Source organism: Macaca mulatta, chromosome 2 (genome assembly GCF_049350105.2).
Source record: "Macaca mulatta isolate MMU2019108-1 chromosome 2, T2T-MMU8v2.0, whole genome shotgun sequence".
Taxonomy (NCBI): Eukaryota; Metazoa; Chordata; class Mammalia; order Primates; family Cercopithecidae; genus Macaca; species Macaca mulatta.
This window is the reverse complement of record NC_133407.1, coordinates 151,984,432-152,002,695: the sequence shown is the minus strand read 5'-3', so window position 1 is coordinate 152,002,695 and position 18,264 is coordinate 151,984,432. Positions and strand designations below refer to the sequence as shown.

Below are 18,264 nucleotides of genomic sequence, written 5' to 3'. Positions count from 1 at the left end.
CTACCAACAAAAAAATTAAAAAAATTAAGGACACAGCCCTGAGAGACATCTCCTCCCCACCGGCTCTCACCCTGCCCCAAGGTCCCTGCTTGGTGAGATTCTTATTCTTTAAATTCAAATGATCGGAGTTGCCACCTTTCTGGTTTGCTTTTCTCAGCCTCCGGAGCAGCAGGGAAGTGCTTTTGCATGCAGAAGCCTGTTTGTGAATTCACGCTCACTACTTTTCCCTGAGGCAAAACATTTGCAAGATCAGATATATTCATTTTCCACAAATGAAATGACTCATTTTTTGACCATTTTGCAAATGTAGGACTTTGCTCATTGTTCCCTGGGAGGATGTGTCTGCTTCTGACTCCATCAAGAGGAAGGCTCTGGAGGCCCTCAAATGTGAATCTTCTAATGATTTATTTATGGAAGAGGGACCATAGGAAGAGAAGAGGTTTGTGGAGTTTGGAGTCTGCAAAAATGAAGGACCCGGTGGAGGGTCCAGAGAGAATGTGGATACTGGATTAAAAGTGCCAGGGCTTTCTGCAGGGTGCAGGCATTATCTTTTTTCCCCCCGGCACTCCGTCAAATCCTTGAAATTAACTCAACTATATTCAGTCATAGGAATAAGTTCCATTCAATGAGTTCTCACTATGGGTGGGGCCTCACCTCATCTGCACAACCAACAGCACCTTTTTAAGAGAGTTATTATTGGCCCTTATTTTTTCAGCTCTGGGAAATTAAGGCTGAGCAGTACAAAACAGCTTGCCTAGGATGACGTGGATTTCGAGTGGAAAGGTGGCATGCCATGCACCAAAGCCTTTGCAAGTCAGTGTCGCCTGTGGTGCTTGTTGAAAATACAGATTTCCAGCCCCTATCCCTTTCATGCCTCACTCAGTAGGTCTGGGCAGGGTCTGGGAATCTGCATTTTTTTGAGACGGGGTCTTGTTCTTGTCCAGGCTGGAGTGCAGTGACGCCATCTCGGCTCACTGTAACCTTCACCTCCTGGGTTCAAGCGATTCTCCTGCTTCAGCCTCCCGAGAAGCTGGGATTACAGGCACCTGCCATCAGGCCCAGCTAATTTTTATGTTTTTAGTAGAAACAGCGTTTCACCATGTTGGCCAGGCTGATCTTGAACTTCTGACCTCAAGTAATCTGCTTGCTTCAACCTCCCAAAGTGTTGGGATTACAGGCGTGAGTCACTGCGCCCAGCCTGAATCTACATTTTAAATAAGTGCCCACATGATCTTAACAGGCTGCTGGAACATATGGTCTCTCCAAGGAAACAGAATTTCTCCAAGTATGCCAGTGTCCAGTGGCAGCCACGTACCCTTCATAAGCATGAGCTGACTGAAGTGCAGAAATTTTGCTTCTAACCCTTAGAAGAATTCTTTTTTTTTTTTTTTTTGAGACTGAGTCCCACTCTGTCACCCAGGCTGGAATGCAGTGGTGTGATCTCAGCTCAATGCTACCTCCGCCTCCTGGGTTCCAGTGAGTCTCGTGCCTCAGCCTCCTGAGTGGCTGGGACTATAGGCGTGTGCCATCATGCTTGGCTAATTTTTGTATTATTAGTAGAGACGGAGTTTTGTCATGTTGCCCAGGCTGGACTTGAACTCCTGGGCTCAAGTGATCTGCCTGCCTCGGCCTCCCAATGTGCTGGGATTACTGCGCCCAGCCCTGACCTTAGAAGCATATTGCATGAGGTGGTCCCATACAGGTCGCCTCCCCGTCAGGACTCTGAACGTTGACAGGCATTTTCCAAAGGCAATAGCAAGGCTGGGACAATGGGGAGAGCCCGAGGACTCTTTTGTTTGGGGATGGTGGGGGAGCTTCTGGAGAAGGTGGGCCTGGTTACCAGCATTGGCTCAGCTGGAACCAAGATGTGTAAGTAAACGTAATTTGTCCAAACAAATTCAGTTTTCTGTCTCCATACCAAGGCAAAACAGCCTTTGTAATTAACTGGGCCTTTTTCCCCCAAACCCAAAATGAGAACACACAGTTTATTTTGTTCACAAGGAGATATGAAAACTGCTGAATGTGGCAGACAAAGCTGGAAGTGTTTGCTGTGCCAGGTAAACAGAACTGAACTCTTTCTCTCAGGAAGGAATGGGAGCAGGCTTCAAATGTGAGAGACGGGCTGGGGCTAGGCCAGAGACCTCTGCCATTGTCCAGCCATGTTTTGGAGGTGCTGGACTGAGGGCTGAGCCGGCGGCCTCTGGAGGCAAGTGGACCTTTCTTAGCACTGTGGAATCAAAAGAGTACAGGCACTTGGGGAAAATAATCTTGAATTCAAATCCTTTCTCTTTTTCTTACCCTCTGTGTCACCATGCAACAGCCACTGAGCTCTGCAAGCCTCAGATTTCACTCATTCAACAGTCTTTATTGAGCATCTGCTGTGTCTTTGTGCTAACTACTAAGGGTGTGAAGACCAATGAGATACAGTTAATTTCTTCCCCATGAAGAAATGGGAGTAAAGACTTTAGCCTGAAGGCCGTGGACCAATTAAATGAGGCTGTAGATGGAACAGCACATGCCATGTCACAGTATTCAGTTAACATCCATTTCCTTTCTTCTCCCTCTGCCATAGTCTGTGGAGGGACACGGCTGCTCAGAATCCTGAGGGAGGGTCTGAGGCAAGCCCATGTTTGCATGAGCAGGAGGTGGTGGCCGCTGCTTGGAGAGTGTGCCCTTTTGGCTGTCCTCCTTCCTTCCTTTGCTCCCCTGGGTTTATGATTGAGATTTCTTGGGCATTCTTGACTTTGGTGGCCTTTTACTTTTCCATCTCCTTGAATTTCTGTGCTATATCCTGAGCAATTTCCTGAGGATGGTCTTCTAGTTCACTAGTGCTTTCTTCGGCTGTGTTCATTCTACCGTGTGGCCCATGAATTGTGGGTCCCTGAGACCCTTGAATGGCCTCTGAATGCCCTCAGCCTGCTTCCGGAGGCACTACTGGTCCTTTCTTTACACAGAAAGTAGAAAGATCTCATAGGAACCACATTCAAGTCACTGGGCAAAAACCCATCTGACTGGGTATATTTTGCGTTTTGATTTGTTTTCTGTGAACCTGTGTAGAGAAGTAATAACTGACTGTTTAGAAGATGGCGCAGAGATATTGGTGCAGGGGCAAGGGAGTCAACTAATGGGGAATTAGACTAAATCCCAAAATGCATTTAGTAAGCCTTGTCTAAACATCTGCTTCTATTGCAATCAAATCTTAAAAAGTACTTAGAAGGTGGTGACACAATGTGTATGTGTGCATCTGACCCAGGTCCGGTGTTTGGGAGAGTGAGGACTTTGAAACCAGGGTCTAAGCTGAATGACCTTGGCCAAATGACTCAAATTCCCTGAGCCTCAGTGTCCTCAAGTCAAATGGAAATGAAAATATCTAGCCCCCAGAGTTTTCTTGATCTTGTCCACATCTGACTCTCCATACTCACCTCCATCACTGTGGTCATCACACTCTGGCCTTCTGGTGCCTCCATTCTTCCAAGCTCATTAGTGCCCCAGGGCCTTTGCCTGTGCCATTCCCTCAGGCTGGAACATGCTCCCCCAGGTCTCACCCAAGGTGGGTTCTCCTCAGTCCAATCCCCCTTCAGATTTTAGCTCCTCTTCCCTTATCATCCCACCTCAAGTAACCTACCCAATCTCTGCACATCAGCCTGTTTACTTCTGTCCCTTATCTGCCTGTCCCCACTGGAATGTCAGCAGGAACTTTGTCTTATGCAGTCCTATGCCTCAGTGCTCAGCCATGTGCCCTGACACAGCATGCTATTTTGGTCTCTATACTTGACACTTCCCACATCCAAGGGGAGCACCTCTGGAAGGAGGCCAGAGCTAAATGTGCTAAGCCTGCCTGTCCACATGCCTGGATGCTCCCACTTCTGTCCCTCCGTCATGCACTTCTTTCTCTTTCCTAATTGCCTATCTAGGACTTCCAATACTATGTTGAGCCCAAATGACAAACATGACATCCTTGTCTTGTTCCTGATCTTAGCTAAAAAGCTTTCAGTCTTTCACTGCTGAGTATGATGTTAGTGTGGATTTTTTTGTATATGGCCTTTATTATGTTGAGGTAGTTTCTTTCCATTCCTATTTTGTTTATTTTATTTTTAAATTTTTTTTTTTTTGAGACGGAGTCTCGCTCTGTCGCCTAGGCTGGAGTGCAGTGCCCAGATCTCAGCTCACTGCAAGCTCTGCCTCCCGGGTTTACGCCATTCTCCTGCCTCAGCCTCCGAGTAGCTGGGATTACAGGCGCCCGCCACCTCGCCCGGCTAGTTTTTTGTATTTTTTAGTAGAGACGGGGTTTCACCGTGTTAGCCAGGATGGTCTCGATCTCCTGACCTCGTGATCTGCCCGTCTCGTCCTCCCAAAGTGCTGGGATTACAGGCTTGAGCCACCGCGCCCGGCCAAATTTTTAGGTTTTCCCTCTATTGTTGATTTCTTACTTCATCCCATTGTGGTCCCAGAAGTTACTTTGTAAGCTATTTTCTAAAATCGCTTGAGACTTAAATTGTGGCTTACCCTGTGGTCAATCCTGGAGAAAGTCCACATCCACTGAGGACTCTGCATTCTGTTGAGTGGAGTGTCCTGTTAGATCTAGTTGGTGTCTCGAGTTGCTCAAGTACTCAATTCTGCTTCCTTACTTATCTCAGGTCTGGTTGTTCTATCGTTACGGAGAATAGGGTATTGAAGCACCACCTATTAATGAGTAACTGTCTAACGAATAACGGATGACTCCCTCCAGTTGTGTCAGTTTTTGCTTCATATATACACACACACACACACACACACACACACATATATACACACACACACATATATATATATATTTGCTTCATATATATATAAGTTCCAGCATCCTGGCGTTTCTGTGTCAGGCAGTGAATCTGTTGGTGCAGATGCCCATTAGCACCCATCAGGGAGCTTTTCCTGGGTTCCTCAGGAGCCTGAGGAAGGTCCAGAAGGCCCTGCCCTTGTGTATGGCTGGCAGCTCAGGGGGCACAGCCTTGAACATGCAGTGACCCTGCCCACTACTGATGTGGCCAGGGATGGTCCTGGAGTTCCACCAGTCAGATAAGTTTCTCCTTCCCCCCACAAGAGAGCACGACCAGGAAGGAAGAATTGGGCTGGGGACAGGGTGGGAGTGTTGTGGGGCCCCTTGGCTCCCCCATGTGGATTTTCTATATGCGTAACAGACCAATGTGTGGCTACCCAGTGCTGCTGTCCTTAAAATCTGTCCTTGACTCTCATCCCATTGGCTTTGGGGCCCTCCATGCCCTGCCTCCTGATGACCTTTCCACCCACTCCAGCCTTCCTCTCCACTACACATGTTGAAGCGTCCAGTTTGCCACAGGCACGATCACACCTCCGTCTCTTTGCACGTGCGGTTTCCTGTCTAGGAAGCCTGAATACCAGCCACCCAGCCAAGCTCCTCTGGGCTCCTGGAGATGGCTCAGACACAGATCCCACTGTAATGACCTCACTGCCCAGCTGGGAAGGTGAGACAAGGACAGAAACCATCTACAATCCAGAGCCATCTGTTCACAGCTGCAAAGGAAAGACACGCACAGCACCGTGCATGCCCACCTGCTGCAGGAGTGGGTCTAGCGGGACTCCATTGCCTGGGTGTGACCACAGGAATTGGCCAGGAGGCATCCCAGGTCGAAGAAAGCCAGAGTGGCAGGAACACATAGTACAGATGTAGGCTGGGGACTGGGACTGGGATCAGCCCCCTTGGTGGCAGGGCAGCCCTCTATGAGTGCACTTTGCTCTGGGTCTCCAAACTGAACTATCCCCAGCTCAGCCCCGATGGCTAAACTTCTGCTAATGAGACCTTCCCTCCTCTTCCAGGAGCTTCAGGCCTGGCTGGCTGGGCCAGGGGCTGTCTTATACCCCTCACCAGTCCAAGCCCAGTTCCACAGGATGGGCTCGGGGTTTTGTTCTAAAGGGCAGGGGATCTGCTGGAGCAGTCCTGCAGGGAGTGCCTGCTTTAACTTCCATTGGACCAGACTCCTCTGGCTGCTGGGCACAGGGGCTCTGGGCTGAAAGAGGAAGCCAGGAACCCTGAGGAGGACACAGGGGTCAGCCCTGAGACAGAAGCCCTAGCCTGGCCTGGACACTGGAGGAGAGAGGAGAGGGAGGGGAGAGGGGAGAGGGAGGGGAGAGGAAGTGAAGGGAGTAGATAGGGGAGCGGAAAGAAAAGGCAGGGAGGCATGGGAGGGAGAATGGGGTAGCGAGGAGAGGGGGCAGCCCATAGGTATTCACTGGAAGGTGCCCCTGCAGGACTTGTTGAGGGAGTGGCTGTCTCCTGAGAGAGAAAGAAAAGAACCAAGAACTTTTTTTTTTTCGTTTTTGAGATGGAGTCTCACTCTATCACCCAGGCTGGAGTACAATAGAGCAATCTAGGCTCACTGCAACCTCCGTCTCCCGGGTTCAAGCGATTCTCCTGTCTCAGCCTCCTGAGTAGCTGAGATGATAGGTGCCAGCCACCACACCGGGCGAATTTTTGTATTTTTAGTAGAGGCGGGATTTCACCATGTTGGCCAGGCTGATCTCAAACTCTGGACCTCAGGTGATCCACCCGTCTCAGCCTCCCAAAGTGCTGGGATTATAGGCATGAGCCACCGCGCCTGGCTGGAACTAAGAACAAATTTGGATTTTTGTCTTGAAGAACTAGGAGGACAGCAGTGCTTTTTACTGAGATAGAGCAGATGAGGAAGAGAGACTTGAGAAGAAAAAAACAAGTGCCCTTTAAGTCTCATGAAGTCTTATGTCTCAGAGAGCTCCATGGTTTCCACAGCTATTATTTGAAAATAGTATATTAATATTTCTAAACATTCATTTAAAGCAATATGATATTTATTCTTTACTGTTTTCCTGTTGATAGACCATTAAAGTTGCTTTCAATTTCAGTAATGCTACAGTGAACATTTGGCACGTAAATCTTTGTCAGCCTCCCTGATTATTTTCTTCATTATGTTCCCAGAGTAGAATTACTAGGTCAAAGGCTAAAAAGATTTCAGTTTCTTAGTCCATATTGCCACATACATTTTCCAAGAGAAGCATCTAAGATGCGACCTCCCTGCATCCTCTCTACTCTATTGCAATTGTTCTGATCCTTGTAATTAGATATTTGGGAAATATTATTTTACTTCCAAATATCATGCAGTGTCCATGGGGAGTCTGACTTATGAGGAATAGAAGAGAACTCTCTTTTTTGTTTTTGTTGTTGTTTTGTTTTTTTGAGATGTAGTTTCACTTCTGTCGCCCAGCCTGAAGTACAGTGACTTGATCTTGGCTCACTGCAACCTCCGCTTTCTGGGTTCAAGTGATTCTCCTGCCTCAGCCTCCCAAGTAACTGGGATGACAGGCACCCACCACCATACCCAGCTAATTTTTCTATTTTTTGTAGAGACAGGGTTTCACCATGTTGGTCAGACTGGTCTGGAACTCCTGACCTCAGATGATTCTCCCGCCTCAGCCTCCCAAAGTGCTGGGATTACAGGCATGAGCCACTGTGTCTGGCTGAAGAGAACTTTTTCTAATGATGTAGACATGATAGTACTTCCTCCCTCCAACATGACCTTGTGGATAGAATTCAGGTGTTCAGGCCACTGAGCCTGCCCCTGTTTTGACCCTCGTCCTGTGGTGTGGGGCCTCCCCGACCCCATCCTGCTCCTATTCTGAACTTTGCTACTGTTCCCCTACTTCCCTGACGTGTCACCTTTGCATGTCAGAGAGACTCAGGGCTAGGAATGGACGTCCACCAACCATCTTCCAGGAAATCTAATGAACAGCCCCTGTTGGGCCATGATTTTCAGCTGGTCCCTGAGTGATGAATCACTCAGGGACCAGCACACACAATGCCATCTGTCTGACTGACACTCTGCTACAACATGCAGTCGGGTTGGGAGTGGTTGGGGGCAGAAGGGGCTGTGACAGGGGCTCCCGATAGCATCGTCCACCTCTTTCTTAGAGAAACCCAATACCTGACGTTAGGTGTGCATGTGGCTGCTAAGACATAGAATTTCCCAGCCTCCTCTGCAACGAGGTTGCTGGTACAACCAAGCTGTCCCTCCAGCATGGGAAGGGAAGTGATTTGTGTCGACTTCCAGGATATTTACTCACAGAGACCCTTCTTTCTGACCCTGTGCCTGTCCTGCTGCTGGAGACTTTAGCTCTGAAGCTGCAGCTCCATCCTGGCCCAGGGGGATGAGGGCACCCCCTTTGGGATGACAGGGCCACAAGGGAGAGGAGCTCCCTGGCACTGCCCCACCAGGCCAGCCCTGGAGCATCTGCTTTCACACTGAAATGCCCGAGACACAAACTTCTATTTGCCACTCTCAGGTGGGGCTCTTTGTCTCAGCAGCTGAGCCCTGTCTTACGCAGTACAACAGTCTTGGAGGGCACTTTCCCACATCCTTGCCTGGGGTCAGGCTGTGCCAGGGACCACAGCTGTGTGATTTTCAGCCCTCCCGCCGTAGGTGAGAGCCACACTCAGCTCCCACCCACTGTGCTCTCCAGGCACTTGTGAGGAAATCAAATGCATGAAGGTGGAGACTCCCACTAAAAGCATTATCTTCCAGGGCGCCCCTTGTTCCTCCTCCCAAACTCCTGTTGCCCTGACTCTTCCCCATGCAGACGCTTGTTTGGAAATGTGGTGTGCTGTCTCCTTCCTGGCTCAGGCCTGCAGATTCTAATAAATAACTTGGGAACAGGCTGCCTCACGCGTGATCCAACCTGCTTATTGCTAGAAAGATGAGTTTGGAACTGACAAGTTCCCTGCTAAGCTGACACGTTTAAAAGCTTAATTTGAAAAACCAACCACATTCCCTTTGCAGAATGAAGGCAAAGATGAGGACGTGGTCAAGCCTCAGCCTGAACTCTCACTGTAAGGAGACAGACAGATTTAGAACTTCCCAGGTGTCTGGTCCTGTCCGTATAATTTCTTTTTTTTTTTTTTTTTTTTTGAAACAGAGTCTTGCTGTGTCGCCCAGGCTGGGGTGCAGTGGCCGGATCTCAGCTCACTGCAAGCTCCGCCTCCCGGGTTTAGACCATTCTTCTGCCTCAGCCTCCCGAGTAGCTGGGACTACAGGCGCCCGCCACCTCGCCCGGCTAGTTTTTTGTATTTTTTAGTAGAGACGGGGTTTCACCGTGTTAGCCAGGATGGTCTCGATCTCCTGACCTCGTGATCCGCCCGTCTCGGCCTCCCAAAGTGCTGGGATTACAGGCTTGAGCCACCGCGCCCGGCCCCTGTCCGTATAATTTCTTAGTTGCCTTCCAGCCTATGCAGCCTGCAGCTTTGGAGAAAAGGAACTGTAATATGTATTAAAATATTAAAGTTCTTGACCCTGTTGGGAAAAAGTTCATAGTCCATTTGTTCCTCATTTTTCACTCGTAAGTGTCTCTAAAGTGTCTCACCATTCAGGGCTGGTCTAGATGTTATGTATTAAGAGAAAACTTGAGGTGTAATAGGGCACTGCAGGGTGGATTCTTCTCCCTCCTCCCGCTCTGCCTCTAGGACCGGGGTCTGGCAGGACTGTTCCCGGGAGCCTAGGGACTGTCATCCTTGCCTCACTGAGACCATCAACAGCCTGGATGATTTTTACTTTCACTTTTCATTTTCTATAAACTTTGAAGACAGGTCATGACTGTACCCCTTAGTGATGAGAACCTGTATCATGTAGAAGGCAGGGGTCCCTCTGTGGTATCTGCACCAAGGCGGGGCAACACAGCAGTGCAGAGGGCGGAGGAGCCAGCTTTGTGGCTGGGCCTTGGGGCAGCGGGCAGAGGGGAACACAGGGGTTGGGGGAAGCAGAGCTGCCAGGGCCTGGATCAGGCAGGAGTGGGAGTCTGGGGCTTGCACACGGGGACGGCACCTTCCGGTCTCACCTCCCGTCACATCCTGCAGCTCCTGCCTCAATACAGGAGCCAGATTTCCCAGGGTGCATCACCCTCTGGGCCTTTGACAGGCTGGGTCCTCCCCCAGGGTCACCCTGTTCCCTCCTCCCCAGTTTGCAATGCTCCTCACCCTTCAAGACTGCTCTTCTGGGGAATTTGGTCCTGACCCTGCCTGTTCTCTGTCCCCCCTCTCCCCGCCCCCACGACACACTCACCCTGTCTGTGCTTCCCTCCACTGAGTGGAATGGCCCAGGGATCAGCCCATCTGTGGGGAGGAGGTCTGCTCTTCAGGACGGCTTTCAAATCCAGCGAGCCCAGGCTCCGTCATCTGTGTGGCCTTGGGCAAGCCTGGCCCTTGGGAGCCTGAGTTTCCCACTGTGAATGGGTCGAACAGCAGCCACCTCACAGCCCTACTGTGCTGGATGAGCTGTGCCTTGGGGTGTGGGGGGCCTGCACTTGTCACTGTGAGAGGCTGCAGCTGTCAGTGCTAACCCTGGAATCCCACCCCCAACATGGCGGGTGTGGGGACTGCCTAGACGGAGTAAGCAAGAAGGGGAGGCGAGGGGCTGGTGGTGAGGGGCAGCATTGGAGGATGACAGGGGACGCTGCCTTCCTGAGGACGCTGCCCAGCAGTGGTTGTTCCCAGCTCTTCTCAGTATCCAGGCCTCAGCCATCCCTCCCTTCCCTGCAGCCTTGGCTCCCCTGGAAAGGATACGGGAGGGATTACCCTTTAAGGGGGTCTCGCCAGTCCCTGCTCCAGGGCTGCATTCTCAGCCCCTTTAATCCACCTGGGAGCCAGAGCAGGCTAGCCTGACATGTCCTCATTTCCCAGGTGACAGATGTGACACTCCACAGGCTTGAAGTGAGGACAACAAACTCAGAAGCCTGCAGGGGCCAGGCATGGAGAGGCAGGGACAGGGCCTGGGCCAGGGAGCCCCAGGGACTGTGGTGACCTGGAACCAGGAACTCCAACCAGAGGATGGCTCTGACCCAGCTCCAGAGACTGGTGCTTGAGGGAATGTCACCCAGGAGGCCAAATCTCATTACATACCCAAAACAAAGCAAAACAAAACAAAAACCCATAAACCTGCAATATTTTTTTCTGGTGTCTTTCACTTCTTGTGTTAGAATGAATTCAGAAATTCTAGACTTGGCCTCTGGACCCTCCTTCAAGACTCCTGGTTTAAGATTCATAATTTGATTTGTGGTAGAGTATAGGTGTGCATGGGAAACAGCATGCACAATGGCTCGGAGGCGGGCTGTGCCAGGCATGGGGAGCAGAATGGACGTGACTGAGGGCCCCCAGATTTTACCTTGCCCCCGTACCAGGCCTCCCTCCTTCCTCCCTCTGTGAGGATGGCCATGATGAGTGTCTCTATGGTGCTCTCCTGGGTGAGGAGGAAGGTCCTGTTATCAGCACACTAGTACAGATGCGGACATTGAGGCACACAGAGGAAGTGGCCTACTCAAGGTCATTATTAAAAAGTCACAAACAATAGATGTTGTTGTGGACATGGTGAAAAGGAAGTGCTTATTCACTGCTGGTGGTGTAAGTTAGTACAACCTGTGTAGAAAATAGTATGGAGATTCCTTAAAGAACTAAAAGTAGATCTACCGTTGGATCCAGCAGTCCCACTACTAGGTATCTACCCAAAGGAAAAGAAGTCACTATATCAAAAAGACACCTGTTGGCTGGGCATGGTGGTTCACGCCTATAATGCCAGCACTTTGGCAGGCCAAGGGGGGCAGATCACCTGAGGTCAAGAGTTCAAGATCAGCCTGGCCAACATGGTGAAACCCCATCTCTACTAAAACTACAAAAATTAGCCGGGTGTGGTGGCATGCGCCTGTGGTACCAGCTACTTGGGAAGCTGAGGCAGGAGGATCGCTTGAACCTGGGAGGTGGAGGTTGCAGTGAGCTGAGAGTGTACCACTGCACTCCAGCCTGGGCAAAAGAGTGAGACTGTCTCAAAAATAAGACACCTGCATGTGTATGTTTATTGCAGCACAATTCACAATTGCAAAAATGTGGAACCAACTTAAGTGCCCATCCACTAATGAGTGGATAAAGAGAATGTGGTATGTCTACACCATAGAATACTACTCAGCCATAAAAAGGAATGACATAATGTCTTTTGCAGCAACTTGGATGAAGCTGGAGGCCATAATTCTAAGTGGAGTAACTCAGGAGTGGAAAACCAAAACTGCCATGTTCTCACTTATAAGTGGGAGCTAAACTATGAGTACATAAAGGCATATGGTGTGATATAATGGACTTCACAGACTCAGAAGAGGGAGGGTGGGAGGGGGGCTGGGAAAAAAAAAAAGTATGTGTCTGGTACAATGTACACTACCCTGGTGACCCCTGCACTGAAGTCTCAGAATTCACCACTATACAATTCATCCACATGACCAAAAACTGCTTGTATACCAAAAGCAATAAAAAATATATTTAAAATAACAACCTTAAAAGGACAGCAGCAGTGATTTGGCATGGGCGAGCCTCATCCCTGGCTGGCCCCTGGACTCTCCTACCATTACCTTCTAACCTGCAGAAGAAGGTGACCATACTCCCAGCTACAGATGAGGAAGTTGAGGTTCTTTTTGCTTTTTGTCACTTGCCAAGTGCTGGAGCTTTGAGGCCCAGAGCTGTGACTTCGCAGTGATACTCTGAACCCTGCATTCTGGAGGGCTAGGCTGGCCCTGGGGACTGTTGACTTCCACACCCACGTTTCCTTTATGCAGCCCAGAGCAGGATTGCCACATTGAGGAGGTTATTCTTTTTTTAGCGGGGACAGAGTCTCACTCTGTCACCCAGGCTGGAGTGCTGTGGTGTGATCTTGGCTCACTGCAACCTCCTGTGTTCAAGTGATTCTCGTGCCTCAACCTCTCGAATAGCTGAGATTACAGGCGTCCCCCACCACGCCTGGCTAATTTTTGTATTTTTAGTAGACACGGAGTTTCACCATCTTAGCCAGGCTGGTCTCAAACTCTTGGCCTTAAGTGATCCACCTGCCTCGGCCTCACAAAGTACTGGGATTACAGGCATGAGCCACTGCGCCCTGCCCTTGAGTGAGTTATTTTGACCAGCTCAGGCCCAGCCCTTGACTGCAGCTGTCCTTGGTGCTGGACACTTCAGCTGGCTGAGGTTTTATGGTGGTTATCACCACCCGCCCACCGAGCTGTGCGCTGCTGTTCCCTCCTAGCCTGGCTGTGCTAAATTCTGGCTTCTAAATCAGGACAGAAGGGTGCGGAGGCACCAGAAAAGGAAAGAGACAGAGACTTGGGGTGAACTCTTACAGTGAAGTTGACACGTGAAGGGACAGTATTTATGTCCATGGTGAGACTCAATTTGAAGGTAAGAACTTGGTCTCAGAGAGAAATGAAACAGAGAGGCCAAGGGCTACAAGGCAGTAGGGGAAGGGGCCTACTATTGGGGAGTAAAGTGTAATTTAATAAACCAGTCCACTGCATGCCTGGAATTAGCTAAGCCTGACCTCAGGCACCCCTCAATTCCAGGATGCCATTGTCTGGGATGGGGGACCTTAACTGTGCTGTGCTCTCAGCCATCGGCTCACCCTGGGCTGTGGGGGCCTCACCCATAACACCCCTACCTGAGTGTGCGCCCCATGGACTGAGGTCCCCATGGGGGCAGGGCACTCTTCTGCTTGGCCTGGGAGGCCCCAGGCCTTAATAAGCAACATGTCTGTGTTCACACATGTGCCTCTCTGCAGGAGTGGGCATCAAGTTGGAAAAAACCCCCTCTTGCCCTCCTGGCGGATGCACAGGCCACCCTGGGGTTTGGCAAATGTCCCGGCTGGGGTGGGGAGGGTGCACCAGTCTGAAGACATAAAGGACCCCATTTGTTTTCATGAGGCCCTACATTGACTAAAGGGATACTGCACTGCCTTGGACCCCTAGAGAGTGAGAGCAAGGACCTCAGAGGCCGGCAGAGGTGGATTCCAGCCTGCTCTGCCCTCCTACCTGTGGGTCCTCCTTCCCCTGTGCTGCAGGACTCTGCACACAGCATCCTGAGGATCCCTGGCCCTCCCACATCCTCAGCAGTCTCTTATTCCTAGACAAGCCACACGGTGGATTGTGAAGACAGAGGCCCTGGGTTTAAATCCCACCCGTATCACCCACCAGCACGTCCTTTGCCCACTTTCGGCCTCTGTTTTCTCCTCTGTGTACTGGAGCAGTCGCCCTCTGCCTGCCTATCTCAGAGGCGAGGCATGCTGTGCATAGCACAATGCTATGGGCTGTTTCAGGGACCCAAGGGGTGCAAGGACCCAAAGGCTGAGCCCAGGGCAGGTGTGACAGGTGGGGCTAAGGGACCAGTTGAGTGTATGCATTCTAATAGCCAGTGACCAGAAGCAACCATTCGCAAATCCATTAGCGAAGGTCATGTTTACTCCCTCTTGTTAACACAGTCATCTATTTGCACAGAGCCCTTGCGGTTTATTGGCAACATTATTTCCTGTCACAGACAGCTCTGCTCAGTCTCTAAAATGCAGGGACTGGCCAGATGTGGTGGTTCACACCTGTAATCTCAGCACTTTGGGTGGCCAAGGTGGGAAGATTGCTTGAGGCCAGGAGTTCAAGACCAGCCTGGGCAACATAGCCAGACCCCATTTCTTAAAAAACAAAAAAATTAAATTAGCTGAGTGTAGTGGTACATGCCTGCAGTCCCAACCACTTAGGAGGCTGAGGCAAGAGGATCGCTTGAGCCCAGGAGTTCAACACTGCAGTGAGCAATGATTGCACCACTGCACTCCAGCCTGAGTGACAGATGTTAGTCTCTTGAAAAAGTAAAAATAAAAACAACTAAAATGGGCTGGGCACAGTGGCTCACGCCTGTAATCCCAGCACTTTGGGAGGCGGAGGCGGCGGATCATGGGGTGAGGAGATCGAGACCATCCTAGTTAATACGGTGAAACCTCGTCTCTACTAAAAATACAAAAAATTAGCCGGGCATGGTGGTGGGCACCTGTAGTCCCAGCTACTCGGGAGGCTGAGGCAGGAGAATGGTGGGAACCCGGGAGGCGGAGCTTACAGTGAGCCGAGATCGCACCACTGCACTCCAGCCTGGGCAACAGAGCGAGACTCTGTCTCAAAAAAAAAAAAACAAAAAACAACGAAAAACATAAAGTCAGGGTCTGCACCCGCCTGGGATTCCCTCCTGCTCATGCACCCATACCATGGCTCTCTGTGACTCACCAACTGCATGTTGCCTGCCTGCTCCACACCAGGACAGAATGTCACCCCAGTCCTACCTAGCATTTCCCCCATGCCTTGTTCCCAATAATCAGGACTCCACCGGGCGCCCAGGTTCACTCTCCAAACCGCACCTTTGCAAGTGCTCCCTCTGCTGGTCTGTTCCTCGCACTTTGGGCCCTCAGCTAGCTTGTCCACGCCTCCTCTGGGACAGGGTGTGGTTGGGTGCTCACACAGTGGCCTTTGCCCACCCCACTCCGCCTTCTTCCTGTGGAAGCTCAATTTGGAAAGTCATGGTTGGGCCACGTCGGTCATGATTGTCTCTTTCCCTCCTGCTTGCGACTGGCTGGGGCAAGGGCTTGTGCCAGTTCTGTCAGTGAGACATTAGACGGAGCTTGTGCGGGCTTCTGTGAGGGATTGTCTTTCCTGAAAAGAAAGAAGTGGCCAAAAAGAAGATGCTGCGCTTGCTTCTGGCATGAGTACTGACTGCAGATGTGATGATTGGAGTGGGGCAGCCACACTGTGATCATGAGGGAGTGACACCAACATTCTGTTAGGGGTGGAGTAGAGAGCCGGGTGGCCCCGGGTCACTGATGACAGTAGTGAGCCACCAGCCAAGCCTGGGACTGCTCACATCTCTCACATCATCATTGCTAACACACTTTAGATGCCTTTGTGTTCTAAGCTACTCTTCATGGGGCTTTCTGTCACTGCAGGCCAACCTGTTCCTAACTGATACAGCCATTGAAGCATGGTTACTCATCTTTGCCCTTAACTCATTCCTCAGCAGATGGGGGCTCCCCACCCTTCACACGTGGAAGCCACTCATGGGTGCTGTCTGCCTGACTGGCAGTGCCTTCCTGCCCGTCTGTTTTGGGTCTGTGAACACTCCCGGAACTGGCCGCTGCCTTTTCTTCTCTGAGCCTGCCCACAGTGGGCCTTCAGTACATCTCTCGCCTCAGCCCTGCCATGGTCAGAGTCTCTCGCTGTCAAAAGCCTGTGGATTCGCTGCAGCCTAAGCGCTGCTTCCAGACCTCAGAGGCCTCCCCAGCCTCTTCTGTGGGAAGCCTGTGTTCCTTCTCAGCAGAGCTCCTGTGCTATCAGTCCCGGCCTTTTCATGCCTCCAGGGGCTCGGCTGTGGATTTCTTGTCAGCTCAGTCTCTCCAGTGGCCGCTGTGGGAGCCATGTGATGGAGGAGGGAGTGCGGGAGCTGAGTTTCAGGGGCAGCATAGAAGGGATGCGGTGGGCTCTCTGCACATTCTGAAAAGGCCTCTGGTGTGCCCGGGGGAGTAGGGTCCCTTAAGGCCCAGAGGAAGGAGATGTCCCCAGGGGTTCCCCTGTGAATGGGGATTGTCTGTGTGGTCATATGAGTGTGACTTGTTGATGCCATGCCGAGGGACGGAAAGCCAGGACAGGCGTGGGGAGGTGGTGAAGGCAGGACAAGAACGAATGTCCTAGAAAAGACTCGAGCCGCACTCTCCCTGCCTCCCTCCGATGTGGGTGTCTGCCATGAGTCTCATGACAGCTGCGTGGCAGCAACCAAATGTCAGGCGTCCACGGCTGGGTGTGGCCACAGCACGCGGTTTTCTAGGCAGCCAGAGCCTGGGCGTGCAGTCCAGCTGAATGCTTACCGGCCCTGGTCTAGTTCCCTCCATGTCCTGAGCCTCTGTTTTGTCAGCTAAAGAGGGGACAGGGGTTGGTACCTTGACAGGGTTAATTCCCTGAGGACTCATTTGGGTACCGTGAATGGCCCAGCCTGTAGCAGGCCCTCGACAGATACTGCTTGAATTCATGATTTAATTCAAGATTAAAGCCTTGTTTGGAGTCTGTTTTGGAGTCTCACAGTGTCATCCAGGATTCTTCTTGGAAGCTCACCTAAATCCATATTGTTGCAGCTGCAGGGCTCTCCCTTTAGCTAAATGGTAGAAACCCTCTACCGGGGACAGAAAACCCAATTCAAAGTGGTGCAGACAACCGAAGCAGGAGAAATGATTCATGCAACTAAAAATCTAAGGGCAGCTGGCGTCAGGCAATGCTGCATCTGGGTGCTCCGTGATGTCACCTGGACTCTCCTCTCTCAATCCCTGGCTCTACTTCCTTCCCTCAGTGTGTCATGCTCAGGTGGACTTTCCCTTCAAAAGTGATGAGATGGCACACACAGCCCTAGCCACCCAACAGAAATGATCCTTCCCTCCCCGCCGATACCAGCACTTGCCCTGACCCTCGCCACCTGATTGGTCACATGTCTAGACCTTAGCCAATCACTGTGGCCATGGAGGTTGGGCTCTGCTGATTGGTCAGGCTGAGGTCATATGGCCACTGTCTCCAGGGGCACTTGGAGCTGCTCCCCTGTTTGGGTGGGAGGTGGTGTGATGGCTGAGAGAGCCAGGATCAGGGCCTAGCCTCTGCGTCCTCTGTGCATCACTTCCTGGATGTGTCTGCTTTTGTCCTCCTCCTATGCCTGCTGGCTTCCGTGTAACAGAATTCACAGTGGCATTTTTCCCTCTCTGACCACCTCCTCCCCAGGCCCCATTTCACCTATCCCAGAAAGGAGCGGGACTTCTGTCTGAAGCTAGGATTTTGGATTCCCACCCCCCAGCTTCGAGGCTGCTCCTTCTCCTGGTGCAATCAGTCAACAAACATGCACTGAGTGCCCTTTATGTGCCAGGCTGTCATTAGGTGTGATCCAGGGAGGAGCAGGGCTGATGGGATTCCTGTCCTCCAGGAGCTGACACTCTAGAGGGAGTACATAGACACATCGAAGACCAATTCAGATCAGATGAGTCCAGATGAAGAAAGAGACAGGATGGGATGGAGGGCATCCAGAGGTGTTGAAGGTGGACAGAGAAGGGTGCTGTGAAGAGGCAACATTTGCACAGAGAACAGGAGGAAATGAAGGACCATGTGGCACTTAGGGGAACAGTGTCCCAGGCAGGGGCAGCTCATGCACATCTCCTGAGGTGGGAGCCAGCCTGGGGTTCCCAGAGGAGCAGGCAATAGCTGGATGGTAAACATTTCGGGCTTTGTGGGCCATGTGGCCTTCGCCACAACTACTCAGCTCTGTTGTTATTTAAAAACAGCCTTTGACTGCAAGTAAATGAATGGGCCTGAATGTGCTGCAATAACAGTGGACACTGGAGTTACACAGAACTTTCACTTATGATG

At 51.1% G+C, this 18,264-nt stretch overlaps 1 protein-coding gene and 1 long non-coding RNA gene across 16 annotated transcripts in view; one reads left to right on the top strand and one right to left on the bottom strand.

Annotated features, from left to right (window-relative positions):
* IQSEC1 (IQ motif and Sec7 domain ArfGEF 1) overlaps window positions 1-18,264 on the top strand; it is a 392,952-nt gene that overhangs the window by 127,666 nt on the left and 247,022 nt on the right. The window lies entirely within an intron of this gene.
* Window positions 1-18,264, bottom strand: part of LOC144339280 (uncharacterized) — a 47,150-nt gene that overhangs the window by 3,374 nt on the left and 25,512 nt on the right. Inside the window, exon 3 of one of the 4 annotated variants that reach the window (XR_013414171.1) lies at window positions 2,345-3,049. The exons of the other annotated variants lie outside the window; for them this stretch is intronic. This is a non-coding gene — a long non-coding RNA (uncharacterized LOC144339280). Of the gene's footprint in view, window positions 1-2,344; window positions 3,050-18,264 lie in introns of those variants that run through there. 4 annotated transcript variants of the gene reach the window in all.